Below are 17,001 nucleotides of genomic sequence, written 5' to 3'. Positions count from 1 at the left end.
ACGTGATCTACAGTACCCCTTCCAGTTTGTAAATTTCCTGTGAGTCTTTCAGCTATTTAGTAAGGATGTAAGCCACCTAGGATTCTGACAGACGGTTGAAGGACTTTGATCTCTAGGCCATTGTGCAAATCTTGCAGGTACTTAGCTCAGGCTCCATGACCAGTCAAATCCTAGAAGTGGTGTTGTAACTCCAGGGGAGGGGTTGGCAGTGAGCACAAGGGTCTGCTGGTGCAGTCTCAGTTGAAAGCAGCAAACCATTTTCCTGGCAAAGATAGGCTGAAGTAGAAAAAGGCATTTCACCTGTATTTTACCTTATCTTTATTTTTGGAGATCTATGTTTGAGACCAGAACTAGCTGTAGAATTACAGAGTTGACCTTAGATAGCTGACCTCTATGGGTATCACCTTCTGTCTCTTTTTTGTTTGTTTGTTTGTTTTTTTTTTGAGACGGAGTCTCGCTCCGCTGCCCAGGCTGGAGTGCAGTGGCCGGATCTCAGCTCACTGCAAGCTCCGCCTCCCGGGTTCACGCCATTCTCCTGCCTCAGCCTCCGAAGTAGCTGGGACTACAGGCGCCCGCCACCGCGCCCGGCTAGTTTTTTGTATTTTTTAGTAGAGACGGGGTTTCACCGTGTTAGCCAGGATGGTCTCGATTTCCTGACCTCGTGATCCGCCCGTCTCGGCCTCCCAAAGTGCTGGGATTACAGGCTTGAGCCACCGCGCCCGGCCTCACCTTCTGTCTCTTAAAAAAAAAAAAATTTTGGCCGGGCGCGGTGGCTCAAGCCTGTAATCCCAGCACTTTGGGAGGCCGAGACCATCCTGGCTAACCCGGCGAAACCCCGTCTCTACTAAAAACACAAAAAATTAGCCGGGCGAGGTGGCGGCGCCTGTGGTCCCAGCTACTCGGGAGGCTGAGGCAGGAGAATGGCGTGAACCCGGGAGGCGGAGCTTGCAGTGAGCTGAGATCCGGCCACTGCACTCCAGCCCGGGCGGCAGAGCGAGACTCCGTCTCAAAAAAAAAAAAAAAAAAAAAAAAATTTTGGCTGGGCACAGTGGCGCATGCCTGTAATCCCAGCACTTTGGGAGGCTGAGGCGGGTGGATCATGAGGTCAGGAGATTGAGACCATGCTGGCTAACATGGTGAAACCCCGTCTCTACTAAAAATACAAAAAATTAGCCAGGTGTGGTGGCGGGCGCCTGTAGTCCCAGCTACTCAGGAGGCTGAGGCAGGAGAATGGTGTGAACCTGTGAGGCAGAGCTTGCAGTGAGCTGAGATTGCGCCACTGCACTCCAGCCTGGGTGACAGAGTGAGACTCCCTCTCAAAAAAAAAAAAAAAAAAAAAATCTTAAAGTGGGGTGTGGTGGTTCAAACCTGCAACTCCAGCCCTTTGGGAGGCCTACGTGTGGGGAATCACTTGAGGCCAGGAGTTGGAGACCAGACTGAGTGAGATCCCATCTCTACAAAAAAAAGTTTTTAATTCATTTAAAAAAGTATTTAAAATTATACAAATAAAACATAAATACATACTCTTTGTAAAAAGTTCAAATAGTGGCCAGGTGCAGTGGCTCACGCCTGTAATCCCAGCACTTTGGGAGTCTGAGGTGGGTGGATCTCCTAAGGTCTGGCATTCGAGACCAGCCTGGCCAACATGCTGAAACCCTGTCTCTACTAAAAATACAAAAAATTAGCTGGGCATGGTGGCAGGTGCCTGTAATCCCAGCTGATTGGGAGGCTGAAGCAGGAGAATCCCTTGTACCTGGGAGGCAGAGGTTGCAGTGAGTCAAGACCATGTCATTGCACTCCAGCCTAGGCAAAAAAAGAAAAGAAAAAAAAAAAGTACAGTCATCTATAGAATAAAAAGCACAGTTTCCTTTTACCGTTCCTCATTCCCACTTCTCTCCCTACAGACAACCATTAGTGTTAGTTGGGGTGGGGGGAGGAGTATATCTTTTCAAATGTTTTGATGCATTTAGTTATATAGAAATATAGACAGTTATTTTCTTCCACACAAATGATAACATAATGATTATATATTTTTTCTTTCCTGCATCTAACTTTCTAATTTAGCAATAAATCTTAGAACCATTCCATATAAGCAAATACAGACTTACCTCATTTTTTAATTATTATTTTTTTGAATCTTGCTCTGTTGCCTAGGCTGGAGTGCAATGGCACAATCTTGGCTCACTGCAACCTCCGCCTCCCAGGTTCAAGTGATTCTCCTGCCTCAGCTTCCTGAGTAGCTGGGATTATAGGTGCCCGCCACCACGCCTGGCTAATTTTTGTATTTTTATTAGAGATGTGGTTTCACCATGCTGGCCAGGCTGATCTCAAACTCCGGACCTCAGGCGATCCACCCGCTTCGGTCTCCCAAAGTGCTGGGATTACAAGTGTGAGCCACAGTGCCCAGCCGACTTACCTCATTTAAACAAAAACAAAAACAAAAAAGCCGGGTGCGATGGCTCATGCCTGTAATCCCAGCACTTTGCGAGGCTGAGGTGGGTGGATCACGAGGTCAGAAGATCGATACCACTCTGGCTAACAAGGTGAAACCCCGTCTCTACTAAAAATACAAAAATTAGCCGGGCATGGTGGCAGGCGCCTGTAGTCCCAGGTACTCGGGAGGCTGAGGCAGGAGAACCGCGTGAACCTGGGAGGCGGAGCTTGCAGTGAGCCAAGATGGCGCCACTGTACTCCAGCCTGAGTGACAGAGACTCAGTTAAAAAAAAAAAAATTCGGCCGGGCGCGGTGGCTCAAGCCTGTAATCCCAGCACTTTGGGAGGCCGAGACGGGCGGATCACGAGGTCAGGAGATCGAGACCATCCTGGCTAACACAGTGAAACCCCGTCTCTACTAAAAAATACAAAAAACTAGCCGGGCGAGGTGGCGGGCGCCTGTAGTCCCAGCTACTTGGGCGGCTGAGGCAGGAGAATGGCGTGAACCCGGGAGGCGGAGCTTGCAGTGAGCTGAGATCCGGCCACTGCACTCCAGCCTGGGCGGCAGAGCGAGACTCCGTCTCAAAAAAAAAAAAAAATTCATAATATTCCATAAAAAAGTACGATATTTATTTATTTATTTTTGAGTCACAGTCTCACTCTGTCACCCAGCCTTGAGTGTAGTGGTGCGATCTCGGCTCATTGCAGCTTCTGTCTCTCGGGTTCAAGCGATTCTCTTGCCACAGCTCCCGACTAGCTGGGATTACGGGTGCCTGCCACCACACCTGGCTAATTTTTGTATTTTTAGTAGAGACGGGGTCTGGCCCAAAGTACCATACATTTTAGTAATCAGTTTATTATTGTTTCCAATCTTTTGGGTCCCCATAAACAATGCTTCCATGTGTATGTGTATGCATTCTACACACATTTGCAATGTTCATCTGTGGAGTAAATTCTTAGACATGGAATTATTGGGTCAGTGGGGTTGGCGTTTTCACTTTTGATAAACTCGGCCAAAATGCTGCTATACATAGGGGTTTTGGCAACTTTTACTAGCAACAGGGCAGGGAAGGGCCTTATTCCTCGTCCTTGTTCTGTTTAGGGGACCTTTTACTTCTAAGAATACAATGTTGTAAGTCGATTTCTCCCTTTAGTACCCTGCAAGGCTTATTTGCACATATGCCTACCATGTGCCAGGCACAATGCTAGGTGCTGAGAATACAGCTATGAACAAGACTGAAGCGATCCTTTTTCTTACTATAGGTGGGGTCCCTGGCTCTTGCACAGTTCTGGCTCTTGCACGGTTGCTTGAAAACACGAGGGACTCAGTAAATGTATGCTGAAAGACCTGGCCTCCAACTAAGGAAAGGTACATGTCGAAAAGTATTTTTAGGCTGGGCTTGGTGGCTCATGCCTGTAATCCCAGCACTTTGGGAGGCTGAGGTGGATTACCTGAGGTCAGGAGTTCAAGACCAGCCTGACCAAGATGGTGAAACCCCGTCTCTACTAAAAGTACAAAAACTAGCTGGGTGTGGTGGCACGTGCCTGCAATCTCAGCTACTTGGGAGGCTAAGGCAGAGTCTCACTTGAACCAGGGAGGCGGAGGTTGCAGTGAGCTGAGATTGCACCATGCACTCCAGCCTGGGCAACAAGAGCAAAACTCCATCTCAAAAAAAAAAAAAAAGATGTATTTTTAGGACATTATGTTCAGTTAAATAGGCCAGTCACAAAAAAACAAATACTGCATGATTTCACTTATATGAGGTATCTAAAGTAATCAAACTCAGAAACATAAAGAAGAATGGTGATTGCCAGGGACTAGGGGGAGGGGGAAATGGAAGGTGTTAAACAACAGATACAGTTTCAGTTCTGCAAGATGAAAAAGTTCTAGAGATCTGTTGTACAACAATATGCATATAGTTAATACTACCGTATTCTACACTTAAAAATGATTAAGATGGTAAATTTCATGTGTTTCTTACCATAATTTTTTTGAAGTCTTTTTTTGGGCACCAGAGGTAATATGAGACAGATGGCCAGGAGACCACCTACTGAGCCTAGCCTGAGGACAGGGGTGAGCAGAGGGATAGGTCTGAATTTCTTTTTCTTTCTTTCTTTTTTTTTTTCTGGAGATGGAGTCTTGCTCAGTCGCCCAGGCTGAAGTGCAGTGGCACAATCTCGGCTCACTGCAACCTCCCCCTCCAGGGTTCACACCATCCTCCTGCCTCAGCCTCCCGAGTAGCTGGGACTACAGGCGCCCGCCACTACGCCCGGCCTCCCAAAGTGCTGGGATTACAGGCGCGAGCCACCGCGCTTGGCCTTTTTTTTTTTTTTTTTTTTTGAGATAGAGTCTCGTTCTGTTGCTCAGGCTGGAGTGCAGTGGCGCGATCTCTGCTCATTGCAAGCCACGCCTCCCGGGTTCAAGCGATTCTCCTGCGTCGCCTCCTAAGTAGCTGGGATTACAGGCCTGAGCCACCACGCCCGGCTATTTTTTTTTTTGCATTTTAGTAGAGATGGGGTTTCACCGTTGTTAGCCAGGATGGTCTCGATCTCCTGACCTCGTGATCCACCCGCCTCAGCCTCCCAAAGTGCTGGGATTACAAGCGTGAGCCACCGTGCCCGGACTTAATTTCAAAAGGTAATACAGCTAACCAGTCAACACTTCCTTCCCAATCCTTTCTCTTTGGGGTACAGGTGAGTATAAAATCTTACCAACTATCATAGATAAGAAACAAACCAAAGCAAAATATGTCTCTATGCTTTTTCTCTTGAGAGCGAAGGACATGGGTATCCTTTCTTAGAAGGCTTCTAGGACTTAAGCCAGTAAGAGAACTTGCGTCTCCTACGTCTCTGGAAGGCGTCTCTGGAAGGTGTCCTTTCTTCAATAGGCAGAACTAAAACAAAGTTCCCTTGACCAACGCGAAGCAAGCGAGGACAAGGTGGCCACCTGGGTGACTACATCCCCCAGCATGCACTACTCCTTCTAGGTCGCAGCCAGTGACGGAAGAAGTCGCATTACTTCTGAGATGGGAACGGGGTAGGGGAGCGCGACTACACATCCCAGGATGCAAAGCGCCCCAACTCTAGTCGCAACCTGGCTTGCTTTCTGGCTGGCGTTCCCCGCCAAAGGGACACTAGGGGAGGGGAATGTTTCGGTTGGGAATCCCCGAAGTCTGCTGGATCGTGACATTTCGAAAGAGGAAGGAAAGTGGAGGAAGGCTGTTTCACTGTAACTCAAAGTAGTTCCCGCGCAGGGTGGCGAGGCGTTATGGACCCCTTCCATAATTTATTGTTCCTCAAAGGCAATGCCAAGCCCCACTGGTTGCAGCCCTCGAGGGCAGGTGGGAAGTACGTGAAGCCCCAAATCGAAGTTACCAGCGTCTCCTTATTGGCCCTCGCCTCGAGCGCAGGCGCGAGGGCTCTGACTCTGGTGCACTGGGCCTGGTGAGCGGCAATTGGCCAAAGTCCGCGAAGTAAGAGTCCGGATTGGTAGTTGCTAGCAGGAGCCTGGTTTCTCCCTCGACTTCTGCAAGTGATAGAGTGTGATTGGTTTAAATCCGCGGGCACCTGTCGGTGATTGGCTAGAAGCCACAGGCGGGGCGCGGCCATTGGCTGGCACTGGGGCCATCCCTCCTCGGGCGGGCAGCGAATGATGAAATGGGAACGGGGAGGGGAAAGGCCGCGACGTGAGCGCGCGACCTCCGGCGCCATTTTGTAGAGAAACAAGCGGAGTTAACCGAAGAGGGGGTCGAGGAGAGCCGGAGTCGGGGACCCAGGAGTTTCCTGTGTCCAGCGCTGCCGGAGCCGCCTGAGGTGAGGCGGGCTGGCGTCAGGGGCTACGGTAGGGTGGCGGTGACAGCTTGGGAACGCGAGTTTCGGTGGGAAGAGGAATAGGGGTGGACCTGGGGCCACTGGAAGCGTTTCCCGGAGCTCCAGGGAGTGAGAGGCAGCCGGGACGGGGAATTGGGACGAGGCGGGAGAGGGCGGACTCTTCTCCGCACGGCTCTCGGAGGCTTCGCGCTCTGAAAATTAGAGGCCAGCCAGAAGGCTCCAGGGAGCGGAGAGCAGAGCTCGGGGTGAGACCCGGGGTGGTCTCTGTCCCGGGCCTGGAGGCTCAGGGGGCGGCAGTGGCGGCAGTTCGTGTCGCTGGGCCTGGCTTCGCGCGGGTTGCACCCTCCTGAGACCTCCACGAGCTCCTCAACTCCTCTGTCTGTCTCTGCTCCCGGATGGTTGCAGTGGGCATCGGCTCCCGAGGCCTAGCGCTTCGGGCGAGGGGCACCGTGTTTGGAGTTTTTGCACGTTTCCAGTTCTTCTCCGTGTACTCGGAGCTGCCACTCTCCCCCTCTGACGCCCCCAGCACGTTGTCAAAGCCCCCCAGGTTTCGGGTGTCCCCGGATGGGAAGGGCGGGCGGGAGCGAGCACTTCCTTATTACTTGCTACAGGTTTTGTTCCACTCGCGCGCCTGGGCGCTCACACTTTCTTTGAAGTCGGCCCCCACCTACTCGGTCCGGTGTCTGCAGTAGTGGCGGCCCTGCTCACCCAGGACAAGTGTCCTGCTAGTGAGCTGAACACTTGTAGGCCTCAAGGCTGATGAGATCCACTGCAGATCTTGTAGAGGTACTTAAGGCCAAACACAAATAATACTTTTTCAGTACCACCTCCTCTGCAGAATTTACCCAAGAGGGCTCACCGATACTAACTCCACGAGGAGTAAGCTTTGTAGATTAAAAAAGAATGCTTGACATCTGTGTGTTTGAAAATGTTGTATTTAAAATAAACTTTATGACAAACTTTTCCCATGAAGTTACTTCAATCAAATGTCCCATTTCTTAGGACTCTAATCAATTAAGGTCTGTTTTCTTCCTGAAAACTGAGCAACAATGCTTAACCTACCCTGCCGATTTCTCTACAATTCGATCGCCTGTGACTACTTGGGTTTTTTTTAAAGTCAATAATTGAGTGAATATAATTATACTGTTTGAAAAAATGCCGAAAGTTTTCCTTATGACAGCCTCCTTGATAGGAATAGGGAATATATGTATTAAAACAAAGAGGGAGGGCAAGTAAAATATTAGGAAGAAGATGAAACAGATTAAGAACAATTTTTTTGTATGGGTACGTGGGTTTAATACTTAAGTGGTCTGTGGTCCAGGTTGGCATTCCTACCCTTTTAGAGATTGGCAGCAGAGTATTTTAGCTATTAAGAAGACATGTGGTAACAGTTTAAATAATTATGTCTTAGGACACTGCAAATTGTTACCTTGTCTAAGGAGAACGTGCATTGATGATACATGGTTTTAGGTGACTAGCTGTGTTTTCAGTGAAATGGTAGCATGTTGACAAAACTAGTTTGGGCAGTTGATCCCTTTTCAACAAGTGTGAGTCCCCCAAGTCATAGTGGAAACAAGTCTAGAATCGACTGGGTGCGATGGTTCACGCCTGTAGTCCCAGTACTTATGGAGGCCGAGGTGGGTGAATCACCAGAGGTCAGGAGTTCGAGACCAGCCTGGCCAACATGGTGAAACCTCGTCTCTACTAGAAATACAAAAATTAGTCAGGTGTGGTGGCAGGTGCCTGTAATCCCAGCTACTTGGGAGGCTGAGGCGGGAGAATCGCTTGAACCCGGGAGGTGGAGGTTGCAGTGAGCCGAGACAGAGCCACTGCACTCCAGCCTGGGGGACAGGGAGACTTTGTCTCAAAAAAAAAAAAAAAAAGTCTAGAATCAAGGCACAAAGACATGTCTATTTGTAACTGAAAATATTTCCTTTTCTTACCTAAGATTGTAATCTTAGAAGTTTTAAGGTACAGTTTTGTGGCATTATGGTGGAAAAGAATTGAAATACGTTCTTTTTGGTTCCCAGCTTACCACCCTGGGTTCATTTTCTTTTTTTCTGGTTTCTAAATTTCTCCTGGGGGTTTAGATCCTAGTCTCTTTAATATAAATGTTGTCGGCCGGGCGCGGTGGCTCAAGCCTGTAATCCCAGCACTTTGGGAGGCCGAGACGGGCGGATCACAAGGTCAGGAGATCGAGACCATCCTGGCTAACACGGCGAAACCCCGTCTCTACTAAAAACACAAAAAATTAGCCGGGCGAGGTGGCGGCGCCTGTGGTCCCAGCTACTCGGGAGGCTGAGGCAGGAGAATGGCGGGAACCCGGGAAGCGGAGCTTGCAGTGAGCTGAGATCCGGCCACTGCACTCCAGCCTGGGCGACAGAGCGAGACTCCGTCTCAAAAAAAAAAAAAATATATATATATATATAAATGTTGTCAAGCTAAGTAATAAGACATCCTTATTTGGAGTCAAGTCATTAAAAAAAACTATGAAAACAAATGGAAATGCTTGCCATCTTTTCAAAACATGCTTTAAAGTCTGATTTCAAATTATGTTGCATTTTACTTTTTCTGAGTATGTTTTTGGATAGATTCTGATCTGTTTATGATAAACTTTTTTTTTAAGATGGAGCCTCGCTCTGTCGCTAGGCTGGAGTGCAGTGGTGCGCAATCTCGGTTCACTGCAACCTCTGCCTCCAGGGTTCAAGCAATTCTCCTGACTTGGCCCCCTGAGTAGCTGGGACTACTGGCGCCCGCCACCATGCCCAGCTGATTTTTGTATTTTAATAGAGATGGGGTTTCACCATGTTGGCCAGGATGGTCTCGAACTCTTAACCTCGTGAACCGCCCGCCTCACCCTCCCAAAGTGCTGGGATTACAGATACGAGCCACTGCGCCCAACCAAGAAGCTTTCTTTTTAATCAGTTTAAATTTATGAACTTAATTATTTCTTTCTATGAAGTAACAGGTCTTCGATACCCAATGCCAGAGAGTGGAATTTGTCCACAATAATTCTGATTGAATGCTGTCATATTTTGAGACTAATTTTTTTGGCCCAGGCAAGTGGCTCAAGCCTGTATCCTAGCTTTTTGGGAGGATGAGGGAGGAGGATGCTTGAGACTAGGAGTTAGAGACCAGCCTGGGCAATATAGTGAGACCCTTTCTTTACAAAAAAGAAAATTAAATTTTAAAAAATTAAGTTTTTGCGGCCGGGCGCGGTGGCTCAAGCCTGTAATCCCAGCACTTTGGGAGGCCGAGATGGGCGGATCACGAGTTCAGGAGATCGAGACCATCCTGGCTAACACGGTGAAACCCCGTCTCTACTAAAATACAAAAAAAATTAGCCGGGCGAGGTGGCGGGCGCCTGTACTCCCAGCTACTCGGGAGGCTGAGGCAGGAGAATGGCGTGAACCCGGGAGGCGGGGCTTGCGGTGAGCTGAGATCCGGCCACTGCACTCCAGCCTGGGCAACAGAGCTAGACTCTGTCTCAAAAAAAAAAAAAAAAAAAAAAATTAAGTTTTTGCAAAATATTTATTATGAATATTTTGTCCCAGATTAACAAAAAGAGTAGTCTGCCATTTTGAAATGCTGTATTTTATGAACTTGGTATATCTTTTTTTTTTTTTGAGACGCAGTCTCGCTCTGTTGTCCAGGCTGGAGTGCAATGTGGGATCTTTGTTCATTGCAACCCTCACCTCCCAGGTTCAAGCAATTCTCCTGTTTTGGCCTCCTGAGTAGCTGGATTACAGGCACCCATCACCACGGCCAGCTAGTTTTTGTATTTTTAGTAGAGAAGAGATTTCAACGTGTTGGCCAGGCTGATCTCGAACTCCTGACCTCAGGGGATCCACCTGCCTTGGTCCCCCAAAGTGCTGGGATTACAGGCGTGAGCCATAGCGCCCAGCATGAACTTGGTATATACTTTTATTAAAAAAAAAGACTTTCAAGCCGTATATATTAACTGAGACATTTCTTTAATGACCCTCTGACCAAACTAAACTTCCTGCTGTGAAGTTTCAAAATGGCATCCCATTGAGTGACTCTATATATAGAAGAATCTAGCAATTCCTTTTCTGTTTGCTCACAATTTTAAAGATGAATCTTTGAAAGTTAAAAGGGGCTCAAAACCTGCCCCCCAGTGTATACAATAGTTTTTTTTTTTTTTCTGAGACAGGATTTCACTTCAATGCCTAGGCTGGAGTGCAGCGGCACAATCACTGCCCACTGCAGCCTTGGTATTCTGGTCTCAGGTGATTCTCCCACCTCAGCCCCTGAGTAGCTGGGACTACAGGTGCATGCTACTACACGTGTCAAAAATTTTTTTCTTTTTTTTTTGAGATAGTGTTTTGCTCTTCTCCCCCAGGCTGGAGTGCAGTGGTGCGGTCTTGGCTTGCTGCATCTTCTGCCTCCCGGGTTCAAGTGATTCTCCTGCCTCAGCTTCCCAAGTAGCTGGGATTACAGGTGCGCACCATCATGCCTGGCTAATTATATATATATGTTTTTTTAAAACAGGGTTTTGCTCTTGTTGCCCAGGCTGGAGTTCAGTGGTGTGATTTCTGCTCAATGCAACCTCTGGCTCCTGTTTTCAAGCAATTCTCCTGCCTCAGCCTCCCGAGTAGCTGGGATTACAGGCGCACGCCACCGTGCCCGGCTAATTTTTTGTATTTAGTAGAGACAGGGTTTCACCATGTTAGTCAGGGTGGTCTCAAACTCCTGACCTCAGGTGATCCACCTGCCTCAGCCTCCCAAAGTGCTGGGATTACAGGCGTGAGCCACTGCACTGGCCTGTAGTTTTAGTAGAGATGGGGTTTTACCATGTTGGCTGAACTCCTGACCTCAAGTGATCTACTTGCCTCAGCTTCCCAAAATTCTGGGATTACAGGTGTGAGCCACTGCGCCTGGCCTAATTTTTGTATTTTTTTTGTTAGAGATGAGGTTTCACCGTGTTTTCCAGGCGAGTCTGAAACTCCTGGCCTCAAGCGATATGTCCACCAAGACCTCCCAGAGTGCTGTGATTACAGATGTGAGCCACCATGCTGGCCTATGATACTTTTTTTTTTTTAAGTGTACTTTTCACTCAAATTTGCAAGAATGTAGCAAACCAAATAAAGCATTGTTGACTGGAAAGCATAGTTTGAGAAGGCAGTAATTAGAGGTGTAGACTTAATATGAAGCCCTTTGTTGAGTTTTTTGTTTGTGTGTTAATGTGGAGTCTCGGTCTGTTGCCCAGGCTGGACTGCAGTGGTGTGATCTTGGCTCACTGCAACCTCTGCCTCCCGGGTTCAAGTGATTCTCCTCCCTCAGCCTCCTGAGTAGCTGGGATTATAGGCGTGTGCCATCACGGCCAGGTAATTTTTTTTTTTTTTTTTTTTGAGACGGAGTCTTGCTCTGTCGCCCAGGCTGGAGTGCAGTGGCTGGATCTCAGCTCACTGCAAGCTCCGCCTCCCGGGTTTGCGCCGTTCTCCTGCCTCAGCCTCCCGAGTAGCTGGGACTACAGGCGCCCGCCACCTCGCCCAGCTAGTTTTTTGCATTTTTTAGTAGAGACGGGGTTTCACTATGTTAGCCAGGATGCTCTCGATCTCCTGACCTCATGATCCGCCTGTCTCGGCCTCCCAAAGTGCTGGGATTACAGGCTTGAGCCACTGTGCCTTGCCATGGCCCGGTAATTTTTGTATTTTTGGTAGAGATGTGGTTCACCACGTTGGTCAGGCTGGTCTCAAACTCCTGACATTGTGATCCACTCACCTTGGCCTCCCAAAGTGCTGGGATTACAGGCATTAGCCACCACACCTGGCAGTGATTTAAAGGAATGTAGTGCATATATTTAAGAAATGCATTTATGTCTTTAATTCTGGAAAACACAGCATTAACCTCCAGGATACCTGTTGCTTAATTGTCTTACAGTTGTTACAGGGAAATTCCTAAAATGTTGAATACGATGTTCAACCGTGTAGGATAATTTTTTGTTGATTCTGAGAATATAGATATAAACTTTTTGGCCGGGCGCAGTGGCTCACGCCTGTAATCCCAGCACTTTGGGAGGCCGAGGCGGGCGGATCACAAGGTCAGGAGATTGAGACCACGGTGAAACCCCGTCTCTACTAAAAATACAAAAAATTAGCCGGGCGCGGTTGTGGGCGCCTGTAGTCCCAGCTACTCGGGAGGCTGAGGCAGGAGAATGGCGGGAACCCGGGAGGCGGAGCTTGCAGTGAGCCGAGATCGCGCCACTGCACTCCAGCCTGGGTGACAGAGCGAGACTCCGTCTCAAAAAAAAAAAAGAAATGCATTTATGTCTTTAATTCTGGAAAACACAGCATTAACCTCCAGGATACCTGTTGCTTAATTGTGTTACAGTTGTTACAGGGAAATTCCTAAAATGTTGAATACGATGTTCAACCGTGTAGGATAATTTTTTGTTGATTCTGAGAATATAGATATAAACTTTTTCTTCCAGTATATTCTCACAACACCAGATGCGTGGGGTTTTCCCCTGCACATCAAACAAGCTATTCAGCAATGGACACCACATGGGTATCCTCTAATTCAGTATGATTCTGACATGGTGTACCTGAAGAGAGCATCAGATCCCACAGGTTGAAGGCTCAAGTCCCATAGACAGCCCCCCACTTCCAATGCTAATCTCAAGCCCCAGGTTGTTTTACCTGTGTTTCTGACCAACTGACTGTAAATTGAGTTCCTAAGTACTCCTTCTTTTGTTCAATTAACTTGCTAGAGTGGCTTATATAATTTAGAACTCTGGGAAATACTTAGGTTTTTTTTTTTTTTTTTTTTTTTTTTGAGCCGGAGTCTTGGCTCTGTCACCCAGGCTGGAGTGCAGTGGCACGATCTAGGCTCACTGCAACCTCTGCCACTCTGGTTCAAGCAGTTCTCCTGCCTCGGCCTTCCAAGTAGCTGGGATTATGGGCATGCGCCACCACACCTGGCTAATTTTTTATATTTTTGATAGAGACGGGGTTTCATCATGTTTGCCAGGCTGGTCTCGAATTCTTGACCTCAAGTGATTGACCCACCTCAGCCTCCCAAAGTGCTAGGATTACAGACGTGAGCCAGCACTGTACCTGGCCAACACGTAGGTTTGGGTTTATTATAAAGGATATGGATGAGGAGGTGCATAGGAGAAGTAAGAGCTGTGGAGCTTCCATGCCCTCCCCTGGCTACACTATGCCTCAACTATCTGGAAGCTCTCTGAACCCAGTCATTTATGGACTTTTATGGAGGCTTCATTACATAGGCACAATTGATTAAATCATTGGCCTTTGGTGGTCATCTTAATCTTTAGCACGTTTCCCCTCCCTGGAGTTTGGAGGAGGTGGGGCTAAAAGTCCTAACCCTCTAATCTTGCCTTGGTCTTTCAGGTGACCAGCACCCATGCAAAAACTACCTAGAAGTTGCCAAGCTATCAGTCAACTCAGCATACAAAAAGAAATTTACCATTCTAAGGATCTTAGAAGTTGTATGCCAGGAAATGGGATGAAGACCAAATGTATATCTCACAATATTACAGTAATGTTGAACTAATTATTTGAAATATAAAAGTGGGATTAAAGTATTTTCTTTTCTTTTCTTTTCTTTTTTTGGAGGCAGAGTCTTGCTCTATTCCCCAGGCTGGAGTGCAGTGGCACGATCTCGGCTCACTGCAACCTCCTGCTCCCAGGTTCAAGCGATTCTTTTGCCTCAGCCTTCTGAGTAGGTGGGATTATGGGTGCCCACCACTACACCCAGCTAATTTTTGTATTTTTGGTAGAGACATGGTTTTGCCATATTGGTCAGCCTGGTCTCGAACTCCTGACCTTAGATGATCCGCCTGCCTTGGCCTCCCAAAGTGCTGGGATTACAGGCGTGAGCCACTGCGCCCAGCCTCTAATATTCTTTTTTTTTTTTTTTTTTTTTTGAGACGGAGTCTTGCTCTGTCACCCAGGCTGGAGTGCAGTGGTCGCATCTCAGCTCACTGCAAGCTCCGCCTCCCGGGTTCACGCCATTCTCCTGCCTCAGCCTCCCGAGTAGCTGGGACTACAGGCGCCTGCCATCTCGCCCGGCTAAGTTTTTGTATTTTTAGTAGAGACAGGGTTTCACTGTGTTAGCCAGGATGGTCTGGATCTCCTGACCTCGTGATCCGCCCGTCTCGGCCTCCCAAAGTGCTGGGATTACAGGCTTGAGCCACCGCGCCCGGCCAAGCCTCTAATATTCTTAAGCTTTATATTCAGAACGCGGCGGTTTCCCAGTCAGATAATTAAACATTTGCTCCCTTAGATTTATAGCTTCTAGGTTTTGGGTTTTTTTTCTTAATTGGATTATTTTATTTTATAGAGCAGTTTTGGGTTCACAGTAAAAATGATCAGAAAGTACGGAGGTTTCCCATATTATCTCCTGCCCCAATACATGCTTTGCCTTCCTCATTATCAACACCCCCCCCCCGACTAGAGTGATACATTTCTTATAATTGATGAACCTACACTGATACATCATTATCATCCAAAGTCTCTAGTTTACATTGGAATTCACTCTTGGTGTTGTATAGGCTGGATTTGGACAAAATATAGGGCCTGGTTTTGCTAACGAATAGTTGCCAGGCGTGGTGGCTCACACCTGTAATCCTAACACTTTGGGAGGCTGAGGCGGGCAGATCACCTGAGGTCAGTATTTTGAGACCAGCCTGACCAACATGGAGAAACCCCGTCTCTACTAAAAATACAAAATTAGCTGGGCGTGGTGGCGCATGCCTGTAATCCCAGCTACTCAGGAGGCTGAGGTAGAGGTTGTGATGAGCCGAGATCGAGCCATTGCACTCCAGCCTAGGCAACAACAGCAAAACTCTGTCTCAAAAAAAAAAAAAAACAAAACAGGCTGGGCGCAGTGGCTCACGCCTGTAATCCCAGCACTTTGGGAGGCCAAGACGGGTGGATCACCTGAGGTCAGGAGTTCGAGATGAGCCTGACCAACATGGTGAAACCCCATCTCTACTAAATACAAAAAATTAGTCGGGCATGGTGGTGCGTGCCTGTTGTCCCAGCTACTTGGGAGGCTGAGGCAGGAGAATTGCTTGAACTTGGGAGATGGAGGTTGCAGTGAGCTGAGATTGCGCCATTGCACTCCAGCCAGGGCAACAAGAGCGAAACTGTCTTAAAAAAAAAAACAAAAGGCCGGGCGCGGTGGCTCAAGCCTGTAATCCCAGCACTTTGGGAGGCCGAGGCGGGCGGATCACAAGGTCAGGAGATCGAGACCACAGTGAAACCCCGTCTCTACTAAAAATACAAAAAAATTAGCCGGGCGCGGTGGCGGGCGCCTGTAGTCCTAGCTACTCAGGAGGCTGAGGCAGGAGAATGGCGTGAACCCAGGAGGCGGAGCTTACAGTGAGCCGAGATCGCGCCACTGCACTCCAGCCTGGGCAACAGCGTGAGACTCCGTCTCAAAAAAAAACAAAAACAAAAACAAAAACAAAAACAAAGAATAGTTAGCTGGGCCAGCGCAGTGGCTCACACCTGCAACACTAACACTTTTGGGAGGCAGAGGTGTACAAATCACTTAAGCCCAGGAGTTTCAGACCACCCTGGACAAACCACCCTAGAGATGGGAAACCCCATCTCTTCTAAAAATACAAAACCTGAGGTGGGAGGATCACCTGAGCCTGGGGGGGTCGAGGCTGCAGTGGGCCGTTATTGCACTCCAGCCTGGGTGACAGACTCTGTCTCAAAAAAAAAAAGTTATCCTTTTGTCTAGTTTCAGGCTCTTTTGTCTTTTTTGAAATAACTTTCTTTTTTTTTTTTTTTGAGGCGGAGTCTCGCTCTGTCACCCAGGCTGGAGTGCAGTGGCGCGATCTCGGCTCACTGCAAGCTCCGCCTCCCGGGTTCCCGCCATTCTCCTGCCTCAGCCTCCCGAGTAGCTGGGACTACAGGCGCCGCCACCACGCCCGGCTAATTTTTTTGTATTTTTAGTGGAGACGGGGTTTCATTGTGTTAGCCAGGATGGTCTCGATCTCCTGACCTCGTGATCCGCCCGCCTCGGCCTCCCAAAGTGCTGGGATTACAGGCTTGAGCCACCGCGCCCGGCCTTGAAATAACTTTCTAACTAATCTCCGTTGTAGTTTCTTTATCATTGGTTTTTGGGTTTATTTCAAAAATAATATGTGGATAGTCTGATTGTAAAAGATTCTAAGAATGCAGTTAATTTTTTATATTTCTGCCAAGATTCCACCTAAATTATTACTTTGAAAATATCCTTTCTTTGTTCAGAAGTCATTCTAATACCTTCATCTGAAGTTATAAGTGTTGATTCCTCCTTCCCTGTGGTACTACTGTGTTGTGTTATAGCGAAAAGACTGTTAAGCAGTGGTCCCCCAAAAATCTTTGTCCTTTTTTTTTTTTTCTTTAAATGAGACGAAGTCTTTGCTGCGTCACCCAGGCTGGAATGTAGTGTTGTGATCTTGGTTCACTGCCATACAACCACCTCCTTCCGGGTTCAAATGATTCTTCTGCCTTATCCCCTGCCGAGTAGCTGGGATAACAGGCGCCTGCCATGCCACACCTGGCTAATTTTTGGTTTCATCATCTTGACCAGGCTGGTCCTGAACCCCTGACCTCAGGTCATCTGCCTACCTCGGCCTCCCAAAGTGTTGGGATTACAGGTGTGAGCCACCGCACCCAGCCTCTTTGTCTTTTTACATCTGGAATGTCATCTCTACCAAAACTTTATCATTCTAGTCCAAACTCAGATGTACTAT

General features: G+C 48.0%; 1 protein-coding gene across 10 annotated transcripts in view; it reads left to right on the top strand.

Moving 5' to 3' along the window:
* The first annotated feature begins 6,146 nt into the window (after positions 1 to 6,146).
* Positions 6,147 to 17,001, top strand: part of CNOT1 (CCR4-NOT transcription complex subunit 1) — a 111,720-nt gene continuing 100,865 nt past the window's right edge. For all 10 annotated transcript variants that reach the window (XR_012428873.1, XR_012428872.1, XR_012428874.1 and 7 more), the window contains exon 1: positions 6,147 to 6,245. The gene's annotated coding sequence lies outside the window, so the exon portion shown is untranslated. The remainder of the gene's footprint in view (positions 6,246 to 17,001) is intronic.

This window comes from Macaca fascicularis, chromosome 20, assembly GCF_037993035.2.
Source record: "Macaca fascicularis isolate 582-1 chromosome 20, T2T-MFA8v1.1".
NCBI lineage: Eukaryota > Metazoa > Chordata > Mammalia > Primates > Cercopithecidae > Macaca > Macaca fascicularis.
Note: the sequence above shows the minus strand (reverse complement) of the source record. Positions and strands in the feature narration are given on the sequence as shown.